Source organism: Pan paniscus, chromosome X, assembly GCF_029289425.2.
Source record: "Pan paniscus chromosome X, NHGRI_mPanPan1-v2.0_pri, whole genome shotgun sequence".
Classification (NCBI taxonomy): Eukaryota; Metazoa; Chordata; class Mammalia; order Primates; family Hominidae; genus Pan; species Pan paniscus.
The window spans coordinates 40,153,848-40,178,025 of record NC_073272.2 but is presented as its reverse complement, the minus strand read 5'-3'; the positions used below and the strand labels follow the sequence as shown (position 1 = coordinate 40,178,025).

The 24,178-nt window shown below is 39.9% G+C and overlaps 1 pseudogene; it reads left to right on the top strand.

The window, feature by feature from the left end:
* Nucleotides 1-523: 523 nt before the first annotated feature.
* LOC100988682 (nucleolar transcription factor 1-like) lies at nucleotides 524-2,773 on the top strand (annotated as a pseudogene).
* The last annotated feature ends 21,405 nt before the right edge of the window (nucleotides 2,774-24,178 follow it).

Sequence of the window (24,178 nt, the reverse complement as noted above, 5' to 3'; positions counted from 1 at the left end):
GAATAAAATACTTAGGAATCCAACTTACAAGGGGCATTTATTTTTCAACAAACCCTTTTAGTTACAATGAGTTTTTAAAAGTGAAGTGCAGGCCCTCTAGCCTGGAGCCTCCCTTCGGTGGGTGCTCCAAGGAGGAGGAGGTTTTTGTTGGCCAGGGTTGGGGAAGGAAGGTAGAGGGTGGGTGCTCACTGCACATGGAAGCAGAAAGCAGTTTCCAGTGGGCAGGGGAGTGTGCACACCACGGAGCCAGGCTGCAGGGGATAGGGGAGAGGTTAGGAAGAAGGGGAGGAGCATGCTCCCACATCTACCAACCCATTAAGTCTATTAGGGTCTTGGCTGGTTATCTCTGAGAGTGTGGGACCTGTGCCCACCTCCTCTTTGAGAGGGGAGAGGGATAGAAAGTCCCTCACCTCTCAGCCTGCCTGAGTGGGAATTGGTATGTCTTCTAAAGGGTGAGGTGGCTTTGATCCTGGGTTGCCAGCCAGCACCATGGAAGAGGTAGCTGGACACCTGGAGGATAAAGAGAAAAACTGACTGCCCCACAGACCTGAAAATGGCCATCCCCAAAGGCCAAGACTGCTGGTACCAGGAAGACATGCTGACTTTGCCACAATGCTTGAAAAATTACTTTACAGTCAATGACAGCTCCAAGTTCAAAACTACCAAGTCACATATGGAGTGGGAAAATGTAGCATTTAAGGACTTTTCTGTAGACATGTGTAAGCTTGAATGGGTAGAGATTTCTAACAAGGCCAGGAAGTTCCATACATTGACAGAATTGATCCTCAATGCTCAGAAACATGTTACAAATCCTTACAAAGGCAAACAAACAAACAAACAAACAAACAAAAAACCCTGCAGATTTCCCAAGGAATTCCCCGCTTCCTTATTTCCCTTCTTCATGGAGAAGCACGACAAGTATGTGAAACTCCCCTTGAGATGAGCAATCTGGACCTGACCAAGATTATATCCAAGAAATCCAAGCAGCTTCTGGAGAAGAAGATAAAATATATGCAGGGCTTCCATAAGGAGAAACAAAAGTCTGTAGAAACCTGACCCAATTCAAAGAGGATCACTCTGACCCAATCCAGAATGACAAGAAGTCAGATATCCCCAAGAAGCCCCAAATTCCCCAGCAACTGTGGTACACTCATGAGAAGAAGGTGTATTTCAAAGTGAGCCCAGATGCCACTACGAAGCAGGTAAGAAGGTGAAGGACTTCCTAGGAAGCAGTGGTCTCAGCTCTGGGACAACAAGAGGCTGAAATGGATTAGTAAGGCCCTGGATCAGCAGAAGAAATATGAGGAGACCATGTGGGACTATATCCAGAAGCACCTTGAGCCGAATATCAGTGGGGTGGGCATCACCAAGTTCACCTTCACCAAGGCTGAGAATGGCAGCTCAAGGACAAGTTTGATGGATGACCCACCAAGCCACTTCCCAGCAGCTACTTGCCGTACTGAGAAGAGCTCATGGCTGACATGAAGGACACACCCAGCAGAGAGTGCATGGTGCTGTGCAGCCAACAGTGGAAGCTCCTCTCCCACAAGGAGAAGGATGCCTATCACATGAAGTGCATTCAGAAAAAGAAACATTATGAGGTGGAGCTCCTCCATTTACTTGAGAGACTTCCCCAGGGAGGAGCAGTAGTGGGTCCTGGGGAAGGAGAAGATGTTGAATAGCAACAAGAAGCAAGCCACCAGCCCGGCCTCCAAGAAGCCACCCCAAGATGGGGGTGAGGACAGCTCAGAGAAGCCTAAGTGGCCCATATTGGATGTGTTCATTTCTTTTTTTTCTTTCTTTTTTTTTTTTTTTTTGAGGAGAAGTGGTAGCAGCTGTGGGAGGAGCAGCCTGAGCTCCCTGGGAGTGAGTGGACCTACCTGCTGGCCCAAATGTGGAATGATCTGGGAAGAAGAAGGCCAAGAACAAGGCCCAGGGGGGAGCACCAGGCACAGGGCAAGCTGCCAGAGTCACCTAAGACAGCAGAGAAGATCTGGTAACAGAGCATCATTAGTGACTACATGGCCCAATTGAAGAACAACTGGGTGAAGGCCTCAAAAGCCATGGAGATGACCTGGAATAACATAAAGAAGAAGGAGAAACTGCTATGGATTAAGAAGGCAGCTAAACACCAAAAGTGATACGAGAGAGAGCCGAGTGAGATGCAGGCACCTCTGGTTGCTAGAAACTCTTCCAGGAAGATAAAGTTCCTGGGAGAAACCAAGAAGCCTCCCATGAACAGTTCCCAGGAGCTGCTGTCCAATGGGGAGCTGAACCACCTGCCACTGAAGGAGCGCATGGTGGAGAATGGCAGCCGCTGGCAGCACATCTCCCAGAGCCAGAAGGAGCACTACAAAAAGCTGGCCAAGGAGCAGCAGAAGTGTGCAAGGTACACCTGGGCCTCTGCATCAAGAGTCTGTCTCCCCAGGACCATGTAATTTACAAAGAGTACATCTCCAATGAACATAAGAGCATGACTAAGCTTTGAGACCTGAACTCCAAGTCCAGCTGGACTACCCTGAAGTCCAATTAGAAGTCTGAGGAGAAGGACAACAAGGATGAAGAGGAAGAAGAGGAAGATGATGAGACTAGTGACTCCTCTGATGGTGGGGACTCCTCCAAGTCCAGCATTGAGGATGAGATCAAAGATAGGGACAAGAATAAGGAGGATGACAAGGATAAAGATGATGAGGAGGATGGCAGTGAGGATGAAGATAATGAATCCACCAGCTCCTCCTCTTCAAGGGACTCCTCAGATTCTGACTCCAACTGAGATCAGCCCCACCCTCAGGCAGCCAGTGAGAGCCCAGGAGCTCACCTCACAAAATATGGTGGGAATATGGGGCTGGAGGAGTCCAAATCAGGATTCTACAGCCTCAGAGACATCAGCCCTGGGGGGTCCTCCAGGGAGAGCAACCACCTGACTGAGCCAACACCAGACCAGTTCCCCCCACCCCCACCTACCTGTGACTTGTGCTTCTGGCTTGGATGATGTAACAGGGAGCAGAAATGAGGGGTGCCAAAGAGTTCAGCAAGGTCCTCCACAACTGCAGCTCAAACCAAGGTGGGGTGGGAGTTTTGGGGGGGCCCTTTCTTTTTCAGAGGGGCTTCCTGCCTGGCCCCCGGTATTGGAACTGGAGGCATGGAGCATTTCGGGAGGGGAGGGTAAGTGCCTTTGAGAAAATAGGCACTGCCCTGATGGCCCTCTTCCCTACCCTCTGTAGGAAGGAGCTGCCTGGACCCGCTTATGGGGGAGTGGACAGAAGTGTGTTTTATATGCATATATATTAAGCTGTAAACAAGATGCTTCATTCTGAAAAAAAGATGAAGCACATGATTATTAATAACAACCGAACTACTGACTTTCCGTTTCTCAAGAAAGTTGATCATGGACATGTAATTTGCATAAAAGTTTAGGAGCCATTTACCAGCCACCCTGGGAGCCAAAATAATATTGACTGGCTATATAAAATCTGAGGAGGTAGATCTGTGAAAGATACATAAACATTTATTTCAAAATTTCGTAGTTTCCTTTTTTAATTTATTTTACTTTAAGTTCCGGGATACATGTGCAGAAGGTGCAGGTTTGTTACATAGGTATACATGTGCCATGGTGGTTTGCTGCACTTAGAAAACTTCGTAGTTTCAAAACTTCATAGTTAATTTAAGAAGCCTGGGCCCGAAGATGGCCATTTAACACGTATTAATACGTCTTCAGAAGGTGTATTTACATATCACTCAGTAAAGCATGACTTTTAATTTAGATCAAATCATCATTTTCCTAAATTAATGCCATTCATTTCTATTCCAAGTGTTCATGTGCATATATTAAAAATGAACTGATAGATGTTATTGTGTTCACTTCATTAGCAGAGCTTTGCAAAGAATTAAGTGAGGTCAGTTTTACATCAGTGATATTGAATGCTTCAAATAAAACAATCTGTTAATTCCAATGATGGCTAAATTTTTATCACCCAATTCGTTGTATCAAAGTAAAAGTTTTAGAAGTTCATTCTGTCAAAGGGAAAATATGATATTGTTTTGAATTCTATTGGAAATTCATTTTAAAAGTTCAACATTGAGGATTCAGTTATTTGTTTTGTGATATAATATGAAAGTTATTATCATTTTTTGTGAAGCACAGTGTTATGGTAAAAACAAGGTTTTTTTTTTTAACTAAATGAAGTTGCCTATAGAGCAGAAGTGTACTTGAATTGGTTGACATGCACACGTAATTCAAAATGATTGCAAAAGAGCTATGATATTATACCACTCAGAAAAGACAGTTGTCAAAATTTACCAAGGCTTTATAAGCGCGTGCATGTGCACACACACACACACACACACACTGACACACACAGAAAGATTAACTGAAGTAAAAATATTTTCTGATAAAGTTCATATTGAATTAAAAAATGTGGTATGGCAGCACATGATTTCTCTCAAGCTGAGAAAAAATGTATATAAGAAAGTCTGAGGGAAATTTAAAAATTAAAATAAATTTTAAGTACAATTTTCAAATTTATATTTTGGCCTCCTCCTTCCCAAAAAGTTTGTAGTAGGCAACACCAAAGTAACATTTCTATGAAAATAAAATATTTTTTCTGGAAATATTTAAATGAGCTAAAATTTACATTTCCCTATATTTCAACATTTTAATGACTACTGCATATAACTTACTAGCTAGTACAGTTGTTTTACTAAGATTTGTGCAAGAAGTCACCCTAATCTTTTAACTTTTATATGTGTAAAAATATAATATATATAATATATAATATATGTAACATGTAACAAATGATACTCTTAAATATTTGCTCTGGGCTTCCTGCTAACCTCCACAGAAAGCACTTGAACTGTTAAGAAATAAATACAATGAGACAGAACAGGTCACTAATAAGGAAATAAATTGATAGTCCCTCTCTACTGCTCAGAGCTGTTGTTGAGATGAATTTAATAATAGGATCACCAAAAAGCTGTTGAGCTCCAAATACAAGGTCTCTTAAGAACCCACTAAGAAGGGGGAAATGGTATTTTCTGGCCCTCCACTACTGTGCCCTGTGTTCCTGTAGATATTTGTTACTTTCCAGCTGCCCAGTATCCACTGCCACTTCCCAGGGCACCCCAATTTTCTTTTGGTGAATATCTCTCCCTGATTAGGGTAGTCTTGGTGTAAGGTAATTCCAGGTTCCTGCCCCACCCTTTGGAAGCCGAAGACATCCAGTCTTTCCTAGCCTTGCCTAGTTTGAGAGCCAGGAAAGAGAAGTTGGTCTGAGCTCCACAAATCTGATACTCTTTTTTTTTTAAATGAAGAATAGCTATAGTTTCTGCCCTGTGAGAGCATACAATTTTAATAATAAAAACTCTTTTTTTTATTATTGTACTTTAAGTTCTAGGGTACATGTGCACAATGTGCAGGTTTGTTACATATGTATACCTGTGCCATGTTGGTGTGCTGCACCCATTAACTCATCATTTACATTAGGTATATATCCTAATGCTATCCCTCCCCCCTCCCCCCACCCCACAACAGGCCCTGGTGTGTGACGTTCCCCATCCTGTGTCCAGGTGTTCTCATTGTTCAATTCCCACCTATGAGTGAGAACATGCAGTGTTTGGTTTTCTGTCCTAGCGATAGTTTGCTCAGAATGATAGTTTCCAGCTTCATCCATGTCCCTCCAAAGACATGAACTCATCCTTTTTTATGGCTGCATAGTATTCCATGGTGTATATGTGCCACATTTCTTAATCCAGTCTATCATTGATGGACATTTGGGTTGGTTCCAAGTGTTTGCTATTGTGAATAGTGCCACAATAAACATACGTGTGCATGTGTCTTTATAGCAGCATGATTTATAATCCTTTGGGTAAATACCCAGTAATGGGATGGCAGGGTCAAATGGTATTTCTAGTTCTAGATCCTTGAGGAATCGCCACACTGTCTTTCACAATGGTTGAACTAGTTTACAGCAAGGACTTCATGACTAAAACACAAAAAGCAACGGCAACAGAAGCCAAAATAGACAAATGGGATCTAATTAAACTAAAGAGCTTCTGCACGGCAAAAGAAACTACCATCAGAGTGAACAGGCAACCTACAGAATGGGAGAAAATTTTTGCAATCTACCCATCTCACAAAGGGCTAATATCCAGAATCTACAAAGAACTTAAACAAATTTACAAGAAAAAATCAAACAACCCCATCAAAAAGTGGGCGAAGGATAAGAACAGGCACTTCTCAAAAGAATACATTTATGCAGCCAACAGACACATGAAAAAATGCTCATCATCACTGGCCATCAGAGAAATGCAAATCAAAACCACAATGAGATATCATCTCACACCAGTTAGAATGGCGATCATTAAAAAGTCAGGAAACAACAGGTGCTGGAGAGGATGTGGAGAAATAGGAACACTTTCACACTGTTGGGGCTGCAAAGTAGACAACTCTGATACTCTTTCCCCAAACTTTGGATCTTGAGGAATTGATGCAATGAAACAAATGTAGGTCATGCGTTTATTGGTTACTTCCTACTTTAAATTAGTTGGTATGAATTGTGTGGCCTAGGCCTACAGAGTGACCTTGGTTTCTGTAAGCCTAGGCCTGATTTTCCGGCCTCTGCCTTCGGTTAAGCCAAAGATCATTTCAATTACTTGCAAACAGGAATCCTAAATGACACCTCTTCCTTTAGCAGTGCTTTCCCTTACATCTATGTCAAGTAAATTACCCTATGACCTACCCACCTTGCTTCTCTCTGAGGGAAGTCATATTTTTCTAAAAGTAATGTGCACTAAGGCCTTAAGAACTCAGTATGTTACTCTTCCTAGGAGTCTTAGAATAGTGGAAAGTTCTTTAAGGAGAAGATGTTAGATAAGCTTTGAAAGGTAGATGTTCAGACATTTGGTCCCTATATGAATATAGAATGAAATGCTACAATTTATTGAATACCATATGGGTGTTACTGTGCTAAGTGAGCACTTTGCAGACAATCTCCATGATGATACTTTGAAGAAGGTATTATCATACCCATTTTATAGATGAGCAACAAGAGGCTTGGAACAGTAAGAATTTCCTCAAAGTCATCAAGCTAATATTTGGGAAAGCCAAAATTTGAATCTATGTTATTTGACTCCAAAGTCATTTTCTTAGCCATTAGCATGTACTGCCTCTCTGTATTAGGAAAATTCTGGGGAAGGAAGGATTTTCTCTCTTGGGCACTCTGTAAGCATGTTTTGCCATTTCTATGTGGGAACTAGCCCAACACATGCACCCAAGTACAACATGCCAACATGGAGGCTGACATTTCTTCCCTGTGTGAAGCTGGATAGTTTGGTTGGGCCAGGCCAGCAGTGTCCTTGTCCAGTTGCTTTTTTTTTTTCCAGGACCCAACTATTATTTTAGTAGATTAATGAGGTATAATTTACATATGGTAAAACGTGCAGATTTTATGCGTACAGTTTGGAAAATTTTAGCAAAAATATACAACATGTAACCACCCAGCTCAAGATATAGAACATTCCCATCTCTCAGAATTAAAGTCAGTTCCCCCACCCACAGAGGCAACCAGTTTTAAAATTACCACAAGTTGTGCTTGTTTTTGAACTTTAAATCCTTTTTTTGTAAGACAGGGTCCCATTCTGTCACCCAGGTAGGAGTGCAGTGGCACAAACATGACTCACTGCAGCCTGGACCTCCTGGGCTCAAGTGATCCTCCTGCCTCAGCTTCCCTAGTAGCTAGGACTACAGGTGCAAGCCACCATGACTGGCTAATTTTATTTATTTATTTATTTATTTATTTATTTATTTATTTATTTATTTTGTAGAGACAGGGTCTCACCATGTTACCCATGCTGGTCTTGAACTCCTTTGCTCAAATGATCCTCCAGCCTTGGCCTCCCAAAGTGCTGGAATTATAGTTACAAGCCACCATGCCCAGCCTGTTTTTGAACCTTATATAAACGGAATCATACAGTATATACTCTTTTGTGTAGGGCTTCTTTCACCCAACCTAATGTTTTTGAGATTAATCCATGCTGTTGGATGCATCCTAATTAGTTCTTTCTATTGCTCATTGACTGTATGAATATACCCCAAAGTTTTTTGTTTACTCATTTTCTTGTTGATGGACATTTGGGATGTTTTCAGTTAACGGCTAGTCTGAATAAAACTGCTCTGAACATTCTTGCCCAAGTCTTTCTATGGATATATACATGCATTTCTTTTGGTTAGTATATACTTAGAAGTTTTGGGATTGTTTTTTGCTTGCTGATTTATTTGAGTTCTTTGTAGATTTTGGATATTAGTCCTTTGTCAGATGTATAGACTGTGAAGATTTTCTCTATACAAATGGCCAACAAGCATATGAAAGAAATACTCAACATCACTAATTATCAGGGAAATGTAAATCAAAATCACAATGCGATGCCACCTCACTCCTGCAAGAATGGCCATAATAAAAAAATTAAAAAAAATAGATGTTGGCATGGATGTGGTGAAAAGGGAACACTTTTACACTGTTGGTGGGAATGTAAACTAGTATAACCTATATGGAAAACAGCGTGGAGATTCTTTAAGGAACTACAAGTAGATCTACTGTTTGATCAAGCAACCCCACTACTAGGTATCTACCCAGAGGAAAAGAAGTCATTATACGAAAAAGATACTTGCACATGCATGTTTATAGCAGCACAATTTGTAATTGCAAAAATATGGAACCAGCCCAAATGCCCATCAATCAATGAGTGGATAAAGAAAATGTAGTGTATATACCATGGAATACTACTCAGCCATAAAAAGGAATGAAATAATGGCATTCACAGCAACCTGGATGGAATTGGACACTGTTATTCTAAGTGAAGTAACTCAAGAATGGAAAACCAAGCATTGTATGTTCTCACTCATATGTGGGAGCTAAGCTATGAGGGCACAAAGGCATAAGAATGATATATTGGACTTTGAGGACTTGGGAGGAAAGGGTGGGGGTGGCGAGGGATAAAATACTACACATTGGGCACAGTGTACACTGATCTGGTGATGGGTGCACCAAAATCTCAGAAATCACCATTAAAGAACTTATTCATGTAACCAAACACCACCTGTTCCCCCAAAAGCCTATTGAAATAAAAAAACTAAAAATTGAAAAAAAACCTAATGCAGGAACAGAAAACCAAGTACCACATGTTCTCACTTATAAGCGGGAGCTAAATGATAGGAATACATGGACACATAGAGGAGAATAACAGACACTGGGGCCTACCCAAGGGTGGCGGATGGGAGGAGGGAGAGGAGAAAAACAAACAAAAAAACAAAAAACCTAACTGTTGGATACTAGGCTTAGTACCTGGGTGACAAAATCTGTACAACAACCTCCCATGACATGAGTTTACCTATATAACAAACCTGCACATGTACCCCTAAACCTAAAATAAAAGTTTAAAAAAACAAACAAAAACAAAGTCATAACAGGAAAATATGGAATATTTCATGATTGTAGTTAACCCAATTAGATTAATTAGAATATAAGTTGAATCCTAAGCATTAATTATTATCACCATCAAACTCATTGAGTCTCATGTTTTATATTTGTTTCCTATAGAAATATCCTGTATCCACAGATCAATTTTCAAATGCTTTACTTTCGTTTCTGTAAGTTCAACTTAACGTGTTATGGAGGTTATGAGTTAAATAAACATTTGGATATGACCTGAAAAAAAGAAATTGCTAGGCAATGAGGAAGGAATGTCTTAAATTTCATTAGAAATGACAAGGATGTACAAGTTTACATTCCTATCAGCAATGTACGAGCATTCCAATTACTCCACATCTTCACCCACACTTGAGTGGGTGTTTTTTATATTTATCATTTTAGTGAGTATGTAGTTTTATCTCACTGTGGTTTTAATTTGTATTTTCCTCATGACTAATAACATTGAGCGCTTTAATATATTTATTGGCAATTTGGATATCTTCTTTCGTGAAGCGCCTGTTTAAGTCTTTTGTTCATATTTTTACTGTTGTTGGCTGACTATGAAAGTGTATGACACCATACCTGACCAGCCATACAATCTTCATTCTAAGTGCATGTCAGAAATCTTAATCACCGACTCAGTGACATTCAATAGTTACCCAAAGCTAGGCTGAAAGAGGTCATATTTATAAGGATTGTCTTGCATTAGATGTTTCTGCCTACTCTTCAAGGCCAGAGGTTTTAAACTGGCAGCGATTGACCAGCTCTGGACTACAGAAGCATTTTGTTCAGTTATTATTTTCACTGATATAGTTGCTAATATATTAAAAGTCAAAATAAATCTGGCAACACAGGGCTTATGCTTCCCTCTGGGAATATTGGCTGAAGCTGAGTAGTAGTAGCTGCCCTTAGACTGTGCATGTGCTTTCCAGTTTGACACAGCCCCAGCCCCTACTCCCTATTGTCTTATTCCCAATCTGTTTCACTCACTTACATTACCTACGTGGCCTCCATAGACATGGGGGAATTTCCACTCTGGTCACAGAACCAGGCTGGGTTTCTGTGAGAAACTGGTTTATTATTTCCCTATGAGTGTTGTGAAATAGATAATTCACCACATTTCCCTCTTAACTCTACAAATGTACAGGCAAATTTGTGACTCAATTGCAAGAGACCTCATGCATTTTATATATTAAACCTTATATTTACTCTTGTCCCTAACCTTATCATTCTTTATCTTGATTTTTTTTTACTTAAAATATCTTGCAGAAAATGTATTTAATTTTTTTTTGGAACAAAGCCTCTGCATATCCATTAGGAGTAGTTTCTTTAAAAAAGGAAAGCCAGCCATTAGCTATGGAGCCCACATAACTCATTTTCTTCTCCGTCTCATGAAGGATGGTCAAGGGGAACGAGGTAGTGTTAAGAAAACAAAAGATCCCCTCACCATTTGACATAGGTGTGAAATTTCTTAGCAGGCCCTAGGCCTAGAAGCTCTGAAGAAAATAAGATCCCTGGTGAAAACAAGAAGGAACAGAGTTTACACATATCTAGTCAGATCATATTACAAAAAAAGTTGCTATATCACTACACACGTGTTGAAATGATAATGTAGAGACACTGGACCACTCATACATTGCTAAAGGGAATGGAAAATGGTATGGCTACTCTGAAAAAGAACATGACAGTTTCTTACAAAACTAAACACACGTTTATCATACAACACAGCAATTTCACTCTTGAGCATTTATCGCAGAGAAATGAAAATGTATGTCCACACACAAAAAAAGTACGTGGAAGTTATAATATTCAAAAACTGGAAATGACCCAAATGCTCTTTAAGGAGTGAACACTTAACTGTGATATATCCATACCATGAAATACTACTCAGCTGTAAAAAGGAACATGCTATCAATATGCATAACAACCTAGATGGATCTCCAGGGAATTATGCTGAGTAAAAAAAGGTAATCTCGAAAGTTTACATACCACACGATTTTATTCAGTCCATAATGAATGAATTTTATATAACATTCTTGAAATGACAAAATCATAGTTATGGAAACCAGATTAATGGTTGCTAGGGATTGGCAGGTGGTGGTGGCAGAAGGGAGGTGGCTGTGGCTATAAAGGGTGCATAAGGAGTTCCTTGTAATGGGACTGTTCTGTATTTTTAAAATTTTATTATTATTATTATTATTATTGTAGAGACAGGATCGCACTGTGTTGCCCAGGCTGGACTCAAACTTTTGGGCTCAAGCAATCCTCCTGCCTCAGCCTCCTATGTGGGACTATAGGCATGGGCCACCACACCCAGCTATTCTCTATCTTGACTATAGTGGTGATCACATAACACTACAAATGTGATAAAACTGCATAGAACTAAATACACACACATGACTGCATGTATAACTGGTGAGATCTGAATAAGTTTGGTAGACTGTATCAACATCAATTTCCTGGCTGTGATATTGTACTATAGTTAGGAAAGATGTTACTATTAAGGGAAACTAGGTAAAGAGTAAATGGGATCTTCCTCTCTGTATTACTTCTTAAACCTGCATGCAAATCTACATTTATCTCAAGATAAAAAGTTAAAAAAATTGTTTGAGTTCATTGTAGATTCTGGATATTAGCCCTTTGTCAGATGAGTAGGTTGCGAAAATTTTCTCCCATTTTGTGGGTTGCCTGTTCACTCTGATGGTAGTTTCTTTTGCTGTGCAGAAGCTCTTTAGTTTAATTAGATCCCATTCGTCAATTTTGGCTTTTGTTGCCATTGCTTTTGGTGTTTCAGACATGAAGTCCTTGCCCGTGCCTGTCCCCTGAATGGTAATGCCTAGGTTTTCTTCTAGGGTTTTTATGGTTTTAGGTCTAACATTTAAGTCTTTAATCCATCTTGAATTGATTTTTGTATAAGGTGTAAGGAAGGGATCCAGTTTCAGGTTTCTCCATATGGCTATCCAGTTTTCCCAGCACCTTTTATTAAATAGGGAATCCTTTCCCCATTGCTTGTTTTTCTCAGGTTTGTCAAAGATCAGATAGTTGTAGATATGCGGCGTTATTTCTGAGGGCTCTGTTCTGTTCCATTTAACCCCATCAAAAAGTGGGCAAAGGACATGTGCAGACACTTCTCAAAAGAAGACATTTATGCAGCCAAAAAACACATGAAAAAATGCTCACCATCACTGGCCATCAGAGAAATGCAAATCAAAATCACAATGAGATATCATCTCACACCAGTTAGAATGGCAATCATTAAAAAGTCAGGAAACAACAGGTGCCGGAGAGGATGTGGAGAAATAGGAACACTTTTACACTGTTGGTGGGACTGTAAACTAGTTCAACCATTGTGGAAGTCAGTGTGGCGATTCCTCAGGGATCTAGAACTAGAAATACCATTTGACCCAGCCATCCCATTACTGGGTATATACCCAAAGGATTATAAATCATGCTGCTATAAAGACACATGCACACGTATGTTTATTGTGGCACTATTCACAATAGCAAAGACTTGGAACCAACCCAAATGTCCAACAATGATAGACTGGATTAAGAAAATGTGGCACATATACACCATGAAATACTATGCAGCCATAAAAAAGGATGAGTTCATGTCCTTTGTAGGGACATGGATGAAATTGGAAATCATCATTCTCAGTAAACTATCGCAAGAACAAAAAACCAAACACTGCATATTCTCACTCATAGGTGGGAATTGAACAATGAGAACACATGGGCACAGGAAGGGGAACATCACACTCTGGGGACTGTTGTGGGGTGGGGGGAGGGGGGAGGGATAGCACTGGGAGATATACCTAATGCTAGATGATGAGTTAGTGGGTGCAGCACACCAGCATGTCACATGTATACATATGTAACTAATCTGCATATTGTGCACATGTACCCTAAAACTTAAAGTATAATAATAAAAAAAGTTAAAAAAACCCACTACACAAAAGTATTGATTAAAAACTTAACTTCAAGCCAATTTAACCAATATTAAAGCAAAAGGATTTAGGTAATTATTTACAATTTAATAACATAATATATATTGTCCATTATATACTTTATTGGTCTGGCAAAGAGCCTGTTTCAGTTACTATGGCTGTGTAACAAATTACCCCAAAACTTGGTAGCTTGAAATAATGACAACATTAATTTTGCTCACAAATTCGTAATTTGAGCAAGACTCAGTGGAATGGCTCATCTCTCTGCTCCATATGGCATTGTTTGTTTTCTTTATTTTGGAGGGGAAGGGATGCCTAAAGACTGGGGGCAGAAATCATCTGAAAACTCACTCACTTACATGTTTAGTGATCGATGCTGGCTGATTTATGCTGAGATCATGGTGGGAAATGTCAACTGGGACATCTCCATGTGACTTCTCCATATAGGTTAGGCTTCCTCGTAACATGGGGTAAATGATGAGAGTCTCCAGAAAGATAGAGAGCCCAGTGGAAATTAATCATATTTATGAGCTAGCCTCGGAAGTCATGCAGTGTCACTTCTGCCATAGTCTCAGTCCTGTCCACATTTAAGGGGAGTAAACGTAGACCACATCTCTTGATACAGGAGTGTTAACATCACAATGTAAGGTGATTGTGCTGGAAGGGATATATTGTGGCCATTTTTGGCAAATACAATTTAGTACAGGACCGACACAGAATAAATAATACACAATTTTAATAAATGAAAGGAGAGAGAGAGTGACTAAATAAGTATATGCTTTGTTACCTCTTTTTGCACCACCCTTGCCCTCTTCTTTACCCTGCTGAGTAAATACCTTCAGTTCCACATTTTGAAAACCTGGTTCTCAGAAATATGTTAACACTTCTCTCCCTAGAATATATTGACTATTATGACGGCTTTGGAATGTGTCAACTTGGCAAGGCTCAACTACATTTTTAAGATATCCCCTTCCTATATGTTTCTGGTTAAAGTGGGCCAGAAGATAAATTCTTATGTAAGATTTGGATAGCAGAAGAGAACAACAGCCATTTTGTAACTCACACATTGTCACTGATCTGCTAACTGTCCTCGTTGGAGAGAGTCAGCAGCTGGGCTTTAACTGCTCCACTCTCCCCTGACTCCTCTTTCCAATGCTTCTACTCCTGTGTAAGGTATGTGGGTTTAGCTCTGTGATGAAGGCTCCCCAGCTTCCACAGAACAATCATACTATTAGGTCCGTGCAAAGGTAATTGCAGTTTTTTGCCATTTCTTTCAATGCTAAGGTCAGAATCAACAAGAACTGTCACAGGTTTCAGCCCATCCTTGTCTTCAGCTTGTGCTTGTGGGTTCCAGCTTATTGTTGCTTTCCCTCATTTCATAGCCATCTTCCCTTCCCTAACTGCCTGCCCTGTGGACTTTAAGCTCCAGCATCACAGGCGGCAAAGACAACCTTACCGAGACTACTTAACCAACTTCCACAATTGTGTAAGGTTAAATCTGTTTGTGTGTGTGTACGTGTGTATGTAGTGGTTTTCCTTCTCTGATTGAACTCTATATGATACAGATGGCATCAGAAGTCCCCAGGTCAAGTATTAAACTTCCTGTGAATTAATTTTAAGCAGGTTTACTGAGGTCTAATTGGTATACATACATATTGATTAATTTTTTCATTCATCCCACATTCAATATATATTTAAGTCTCTTCTATATCTCTATTATATAGTCTTTATTTTCAATAAGGCAATTTCTTTAAAAGTGGGACAAAGTGTGATTTAACTTTTGATATTTTTCAAAGATCTGTTAAATAAATAGATGAGAAAATATTTTTTTGTGGGAAACTAAACCCCATTTTTCTGTGGTGGAAAAGAGATTCAAGTATTCAAGACTTTTCAGGAATAATTTTGTTTTATTTGGGGACTTTTAAAGGCCAGATGAAATGCTGGGATTTCAAGCTGTGAGATAGATGTTTTGGTTTTAGGCAGGGGAGGAGGAGGAATATTTATGTACATGCTGTTGTTTAGCTTTCACGTATGCTGTGTCTTTGTAGCACCTCCTGAGGAGCTGGAGAGAGGAAAACAACGAGAGAACAAAGAACCTCTTCACACACACCCACACCCACACACACACCCACACACACACACACACACACAGCCATTCCTGGGTATTCTTTACTCTTTGGCTCTGAGGAAGGGGAATTGAGTTGATTTGGTAATTTATCCAAAATAGTCTCCATCAAACCATCTCATGATAGTCTTACTGACACAGGCTACTTAGCTGCTTTTAAACTGCATAAATCACAATTTAAAATCTGTTTCACAGAGGGAAACATTACTGTGACTCATTTTTCCTTGAAGATGGATAAGCAGCAGCTCATGCATTTTTAGAGAGTTCATGTTTCTGTGTAGCTACATCTATTTTGCAATTTAAAGATTTCATTTTCGGCTGGGCACAGTGGCTCACGCCTGTAATCCCAGCACTTTGGGAGGCCAAGGCGGGGGGATTACTTGAGGTCAGGAGTTCGAGACCAGCCTGGCTAACATGGTGAAACCCCATCTCTACTAAAAATACAAAAATTAGCTGGGCATGGTGGTGCACGCCTGTAGTCCCAGCTACTTGGGAGGCCCCAGCTACTTGGGAGGCTGAGACAGGAGAATTGCTTGAACCGGGGAGGTGGAAATTATGGTAAGCCGATATCATGCCACTGCACTCCAGCCCAGGTAACAGAGCGAGACTCCATCTCAAAAAAAAAAAAAAGAGTTCATTTTCATGACTGATATTAAAAGCCTGTAAGACCCCTAGGACTTTGTTTAATTATGTGTAATGTCCAGAGCACCTAGCATTTTTATGATGTCTAAATATTGAAAGATTTAAAGCACATCACTTGGCCAGAGCTTCTGAGTCTTCACACATCAAAGTATACAAATGAAGAAAAAATGTACACCTAAGTTTTATCTAAATTAGACCAATGCAACTGCTGCACACCTGGGACACACTAGGACAACTGTCCCAGTTGTTAATATATTTAAATACTTCCATACTTGTTGGTCAAGAGACATTGCACCGAGCTCCACAACACTCTCCCTCCACCTGGCACTGAAACCACCTCTGCTTCTCCCCCAGGACCCCACAGAACACTCTTTGACCCAGAAAATAAAGAGCTATTGCCCACCACATTGGGCTGCCTTCAGGACCCTGCCCCAATACTCAGGTGGGTCTTCAGTCCAGTGCCTGTGCCATATACAGGTATTAAGTATTTTGGCTATCTCTTGTATATAAATGTGGTGGAGAAGGGGCTGGCATGGAAGTTGGGAGATTTAAGTTAGAGTCCTTGATTAACCTCTGATATGGTTTGACTCTGTCTCCATTCAAATTTCAACTTGAATTGTATCTCCCAGAATTCCCACATGGTGTGGGCAGGACCCAGAGTGAGGTAATTGAATCATGGGTGCTGGTCTTTCTTGTGCTAATCTCGTGATAGTGAATAAGTCTCACGAGATCTGATGGGCTTATCACGGGTTTCTGTTTTTGCCTCCTCCTCAGTTTCTCTTGCTGCCACCATGTAAGAAGTACCTTTTGCCTCCCTCCATGATTCTCAGGCCTCCCCAGCCATGTGGAACTGTAAGCCCAATTAAACCTCTTTTTTCTTCCCAGTCTCAGGTATGTCTTTATCAGCAGCGGGAAAATGGACTAATATGACCTCTCTGAACCTCAGTTTCTCCCATTTACTTATTTATTTAAAAAATTATTTGGCTGGGTGTGGTGGCTCACACCTGTAATCCCAGCACTTTGGGAGACTGAGGCAGGCAGATCACTTGAGGCCAGGAATTCGAGACCATCCCGGACAACATGGTGAAAACCTGTCTCTACTAAAAATACAAAAATAAGCTGGGCGTGGTGGCCCATGCCTGTAATCCCAGCTACTTGGGAGGCTGAGGTTTGAGAATTGCTTGAACCCAGGAGGTGGAGGGGCAGTGAGCCAAGATTGTGCCACTGCACTCTAGCCCAGGCGACAGAGCAAGACTCTGCCAACAAAAAAAAAAAAAAAAAAAAAAAGAAAAAGAAAAAAGAAAAGAAAAAGAAAAAGAATATATTTTTTTAGAGACAGGGTCTTGCTGTGTCACCCAGGCTGATGGCAATGATCATAGCTCACTGCAGCTTCAATCTCCTGGGCTCAAGCAATCCTCCCACCTCATCCTCCTGAGTAGCTGGGACTACAGGGGGCACAACACCATGCCCAGCTAATTAAAAATTTTTTTTTAGTAAAGACAGAGTTTTGCTATGTTGCCCAGGCCAGTCTTGAGCTCTTGGCCTCAAGTGACCCTCCCACCTTGGCTGGCATGAGCACCCAGCCAGTTTCTCCCATTTATAAAATAGGAGGTTTGGACTAGATTATATCTAATGACCCTTTGAGTTCTATTCTGGGATTCAATGATTTAGACACATCTGAACATTTTTCATTTTTATCTGGAGGTTTTGGTGTCTTGCAGAGGGAAAAGAATGGCTAAAAGGAGTTGGATAACTTGTTCCAAAAAGCTGGCCAAGCAGTTGGACTTGTCAAGAAAAAAGGCAGTGGAAACAAAACAGAGAACATTGTATAAAATCCCTGCCCAACTATGCTGGGAAAAGCATTTGCAATTCTGATTCTAAAATCTCTAAAAAAATTCATATTGGAGGTGGAAAGTTCCCAGAGAAGGGCAGCTAATAGATTGGACAAACTGGTGATCTCTCTCTTTGAAGGCAGATGGAAGATTTGTGATACTTTTGCTTGGAAAAGCAAAGCTGAGTAACAGAGTCAAAGACTACACATTTTTGAAAGACATAGAGGGATGATCACTGACTTACTCATCAAGCCTTTATAATCCTGCACCTGGAAAACAGCTCTTAAAGATTGAAGGGACTAAATTTAGAGTCATAGTCTTCTCTGCACACTGATAGCTGTGAAGTCAGGGTGATAAACTTATGAAATTTGTTACCCCAAGAGGTACTATGAGCAGTTTACATTGATCCAAATAAGATAGATATTAGTTTATGGTGACGAATATATAAAACATGCAGGGACAGTGATGTTCAGGGCACATCAGGGAAGACAGTGCTGATCTCTTCTAACCCAGTATTGCCACTCTCCAAGAGAGAATGTAGGCCAAAATGACACCTAGATATGCTTCCAGAAGGGCAATTTGCTTTTCTCCTTTTCCCATTTTTTGTTTTTCTTTATTTTCTTATTATTATCTCATATAAGTAATGAATGATCACTTGCAACAAGAAAATTTAAAGTTTCAGAAGACCGTGAAATTAAAAGTAAGTTTTTTCCCCTGCCAACATCCCTCTTCTTACAGGTAATCACAGGAAAATGTGCATGCCCATTTTTACTTGTAAAAAAATTATGTATGACCATACACATACAGTTAGTAAAATATCTTAGGTATTTTATCCACTTATTTAAATATTTTAGTGGCTTTAGATTCCATCATGTAAATAAATCATAATTTATTTAACCTACTAATGAGCACTTAGGATTTTTCCAGCATTTGCCACATTTGCAATGTTACAATGAATATTTTTGTATCTTGTATATATCTTGTACCTCAGTCCACTTGTTTGTTAAGGTGCTTTTATACAATGAAGTTTCTGGGAAAAGTACTACTACATTAAATTATATCACATAATACATTTTGATAAAATGGCCACATTTTTCCACCAACTTATGCTCTGTTTATGAGTGTTCCTCTTTCCCTATGCTATCATGATATCGCAATTTCTGTATTTCCACATCTTTATGCATCTCCTCCTGGCTAAGCAGAAATGTATTCAGTTAAGTATATTACTACACTCCTAAAAGCACAGATGTTATGAGGATAGGAAAGTGATATAAATAAGAGTGGGAACTTGGAGAAATGCCATATAACAATATCTCTGTTGGCCAAACAGATACAATCACATAGAGTTTTCTGATGAATTTTATTTCCAGGTCCCCAAACAGGGTATTTGATCTGAATTTCATTTTAAAATTTTATTCTATTATACATATAATTCATAGAAAAGAGTAAGGCTTGGAAAGTATAAAGAATGAACACCTGTGTAGAATCTTGTTTATGGCAATTAGAGGTTGAGTTGGCTAAAATAATGGTAGTTTTTATTTCTGTCAACCTGATCATTAGGTAGATCACACAGCCTCCTCTTCCTGCATCATTCTTTGCCTCACCCTCCCTCTACATGTATACAGTAAGGTAGATGTGATTAATAGAGCTTATCCCTTTAATTTTGTCAGCATTTTGAATGAGTTATTTACAGCAAACATTGTGGGTTTGTTTGAATTAAAAAGTGAAGGGATTCAGATGTCATATATCCCAGGATTATATGCACATTACTAAAAACCAGAGGCTTACATCCAAGGAATGAAACACTAGCTGTGAATTTTCCAGCATTAATAAGCAGATGGGAACATAGTTGATGGGGTGGACCTGGAGAGAGATCTAGGTGAGGGGTGTATGTGTGTGTGTGTGTGTGTGTGTGTGTGTGTGTGTGTGTGTGTGTGTGTTGGGGAGGTGGGGTGATGGTCCATGTGCTTCTGAAACACACCTGCTGTCTCTAGTTATGTAATTTGGTGAAAGCATGCCAGGACTTGGCAGCTAAATGATGGTAAGAAATAGCTCTTCTCTCTCCTCTGCCTCAGCTTGCAGCATATGGTCCCAGAGACTATTACAGGCAGGAAGATAACCTGGATGTCCCATGCCTGAGCCAGTTCTCACCCTACTCTATCCCAGCTGCATGCTATAACACCACAGAAACACAGACCTTTGTGTGTCTGATCAAGAGGAAGGTATTTTTCAAGAAGGAATGTGGAACCTAGACTAGAAATTTCAGCAGGCTTATAGCTCTGGGCATTGGTTTGCCACTTCCTGGCACTTTGGTTTTTATTACTATGGCTTCACTTCCCACCCTGTGACCATGGCCATTCACTGGCTTCATGTTGCTTTTTCACTTGAACACCATACAGCATTTTTTAAGCCTCAGTAGTCAAAGGGATTTGTTTGCAGAACCTAATTCCCATACAAAATAAATAAATAAATAACAATCACTTCCTCTTTTGCAAGGCTGCCAACTTGTTTACTTCAAGGGGCAATTATGTCACTGCCAGAACCACACTGATAAATAATCTCCTTGTATTTGAATTTTAAAATGAAGCTCTCTAGAGGGTTAGGCTCAAAAAGAACCAGTGATAGCTTACTTTGCTCGACTCAAATTCAAGTTAAAATTTGATCTTGAGAAGAATTTATTTCTTTCTATTTTGGACTGAAAGAGAGAATAATGATGAAAGGGAGTTAAGACTTACCTTAGTAATTAGGGAGTCCCAGTGGATTAGACTTGCTAATAGAAGCCCAATTAAAACACATTTTGGAGGGATTTTGTTAGAACTTGTAAATACCCCAGAGCTGGTTCTGGGTTGTCAGCTTTTTTTACTTTTAAGTTTACAATTATGTTTTTGTTGTATGTTGAATAATAAGTAGGACTAGAGGAAATCGGTTTTTATTAAACCATGCACAAGTCTCTAGTACTTTAGAGCCTGAAATAGCTTCATAATTTCTTGTAGTCCACATGTCATGGCCTATCCTTTCCTCAGAGAAGCCTGACATGAGTAGAGAATCAACATCGCTTCATTTGTGTCTGGAGATTGGAAAATGCTGCACTTAGTAAGTTCACAGCCTCACTGCCAACAGGCAGGCAGGCACCTGCCAGGTTGAGAGGGTACAGCCATCTGGAACAGCAGAGAACGGGGCGAGGAAAGCTTTTTCAATTTGCAGAGAAAGCAATTACTACATAAAATGAGTGAGATGGAACCAAAAAATGAATGTCCTGTCTAACCACCTGCTGTTCTTGATCTAGAAATAATTCAGTGCTTTGGTTACTTGCAGGGAACTTTGGGAAGAAAACACATTTCATAAATCCCTGTGGCTACAGAGATTGCTGCAATAGTTATCATCATGCCTAATGCCCCTGGATTCCTGCAGACTGTTACACGACTCTGTTGACTCTGAGTCACCGGCACCTGCTGCTGTGAGGAACCTTTAGGTCCTCACTGCTGATAAACCCAGCATGAGAGTCTGGGAGTGATGGATCCAAGAAGATGAAATGGCTGCCTTGGGCTCATTGCAGGTATTAACACTCCCAGTTTTACCTCAGGTGCAAGTCAGAAGATTGCAATGATAAAGGTTATTCCTTTAACCCACTACACAACGAGTCTGAGAATATAAGTCATGGACCACATAACTTCAATGGGCAATTATGTCACTGACTCTTGAAATTATCTTTCAGTCAACCATGGACCACATATATGACAGTGGTCCCATAAGATTATAAAGGAGCTGAAAAATTCCTATGATGTGTGCCTAGTGACATTGTAGCCATCATAATGTCACAGTACAATGCATTACATCTTTGTGGTGATGCTGGTTTAAACAACCTACTGTACTGCCAGTCATATAAAAGTATAGCACATACAATTATGTAGGGTACATAATACTTAAATATGATAATAAATCACTGTAACTGGTTTATATATTTACTGTACTGTACTTTTATCTTTATTTTAGAATGTACTCCTACTACTGATAAAAAAAAAAAGTTAACTGTAAGACAGCCTCAGGCAGGTCCTTCAGGAGGTATTCCAGAAGGCATTGTTATCATAGGAGATGACAGCTCTGTGCATGTTTTTGCCCCTGAAGACCTTCCAGTGGGACAAGATGTGGAGGTGGAAGATGGGAACACTGATGATCCTGACCCTATGTAAGCCTTGGCTAATGTGTGTGATTGTATTTTTGTTTTTAACAAAAAGTTTAAAAAGTAAAAAAAGAAATAATTTTAGAAATAGAAAAAAGCTTATAGAATAAGGGTATAAAGAAAGTTATCTTTGTACAGCTATATAAAGTGTATCTTACACTGTTATTACAAAACAGTAAAAAAGTTAAAAATTTTTTAAGTTTATAAAGTAAAAAGGTTACGGTAAGCTAAGGTTAATTTATTATTGAAGAAAGAAAAATATTTTTATAAATTTATTGCAGTCTAAGTGTACAGTGTTTATAATATCTACAGTAATGCACAGTAATGTCCTAAGCCTTCACATTCACTCACTACTCACTCACTGACTCACCCAGAGCAATGTCCAGTCCTGTAAGCTCCGTTTATGGTTAAGTATCCTATACAGGTGTACCATTTTTATACCATATTTTTGTTGTACCTTTCCTATGTGTAGATACATAAATACTTACCTTTGTGTTACAGTTGCCTACAGTATTCAGTACAGTCACATGCTGTACAGGTTTGTAGCCTAGAAGCCATAGGCCATATCACATGGCCTTGTGTGTAGTAGGCTATGTCATCTAGGTTTGTGTAAGAACACTCTATGATGTTCACACAAGGACAAAATCTACTGACACTGCATTTCTCAGAACGTATCCCCATCATTAAGCCACTCATGACTGTACTGGAAAGAGCCTTTAATTGCATCTGTTCTTAGAATTCTAGGACTCTTTCCTGTGGTCTTCATGATGCCGAGCAACAAATATTCAGTTCAGTGATTAATCAGCCCAGTTCTTAGTTTTGTTTCCCCGAGAAGGAAACCGCAAGACAAGTATTCAAATGCATGTAGCTTGTTTGGGAGGTGATTCCACGGAACACTGTTAGGTGAATGGGGAAGTGAGACAGGTAAGAAGAGGAAAATGGGCTGGGTTTGGTGGTTCATGCCTGTAATCTCAGTACTTAGGGAGACCAAGGCAGGTGGATCACTTGAGCCCAGGAGTTATAGAACAGCCTGGGCGACATGGCAAAACCCTGTCTCTACACAAAATACAAAAATTAGCCAGGTGTGCTGGCACGTGCCTATAACCCCAGCTACTCGGGAGGCTGGGGTGGGAGAATCACCTGAGCCTGGGAAGTCAAGGCTATAGTGAGCCATGATCATGCCATTGCAGTCCAGCCTGGGTGGCAGAGCAAGACCTTGTCTCAAAAAAAAAAAAAAAAAAAAGGAAAACAATACCAAGTTCTCCAGCAAGATACCACTGAAGATACCACTGTATAATCTCCAGAGAAACTTCAAGAGATAATATAGAACACGGGTTGGCAAACTACAATCCATGGGCCAAATCTAGCCTCGTTTTGTATAGCTTGTAAGCTAAGAATGGTTTTTATGGTTTTAATGGTTAAAGAATATCAAAAGAAGAAATTTGTGATACGTAAATTACCTCCAAAAAATCAAATTTTAGTATTCATAAATAAAGTTTTGTTGAAATGCAGCCATGCTCATTTATTTACAAATCATTTATGGCTAGTTTTGTTGTACAAAATTACAACTCTGTACATTGCTGTAATCTCTGTACAGCAGAGTTGAGTAATTGTAATAGAGATGATGTCACTAGCAAGGCCTAAAATATTTAGTATCTGTCCCCTAACAGAAATAGTTTGCTGTCCTGTAATGTAGAACATGCACCTTAGAGTTATCCCATCTGAGGAGCTTGAGAGCTGGGGTACTTATCCAATCAATTTTCATCCCTCATTGGAGGAGGGCTGCTCTTGGACAGCTTTAATTTCCCAGCACTTAATAGTCTGCCTTGCCATAAATGGAGAATACCCAGGAATTATGAGTTCTATGAAAATTCGTTCTCAGCTCAAAAAGACATAATTACATATTTCCCCTAATTAAACATGAAAACATGCATTTTACAAATTCCTAGTTTTTCTAATTCCCGAGAAAACTCAGTTGTATTCTGGGC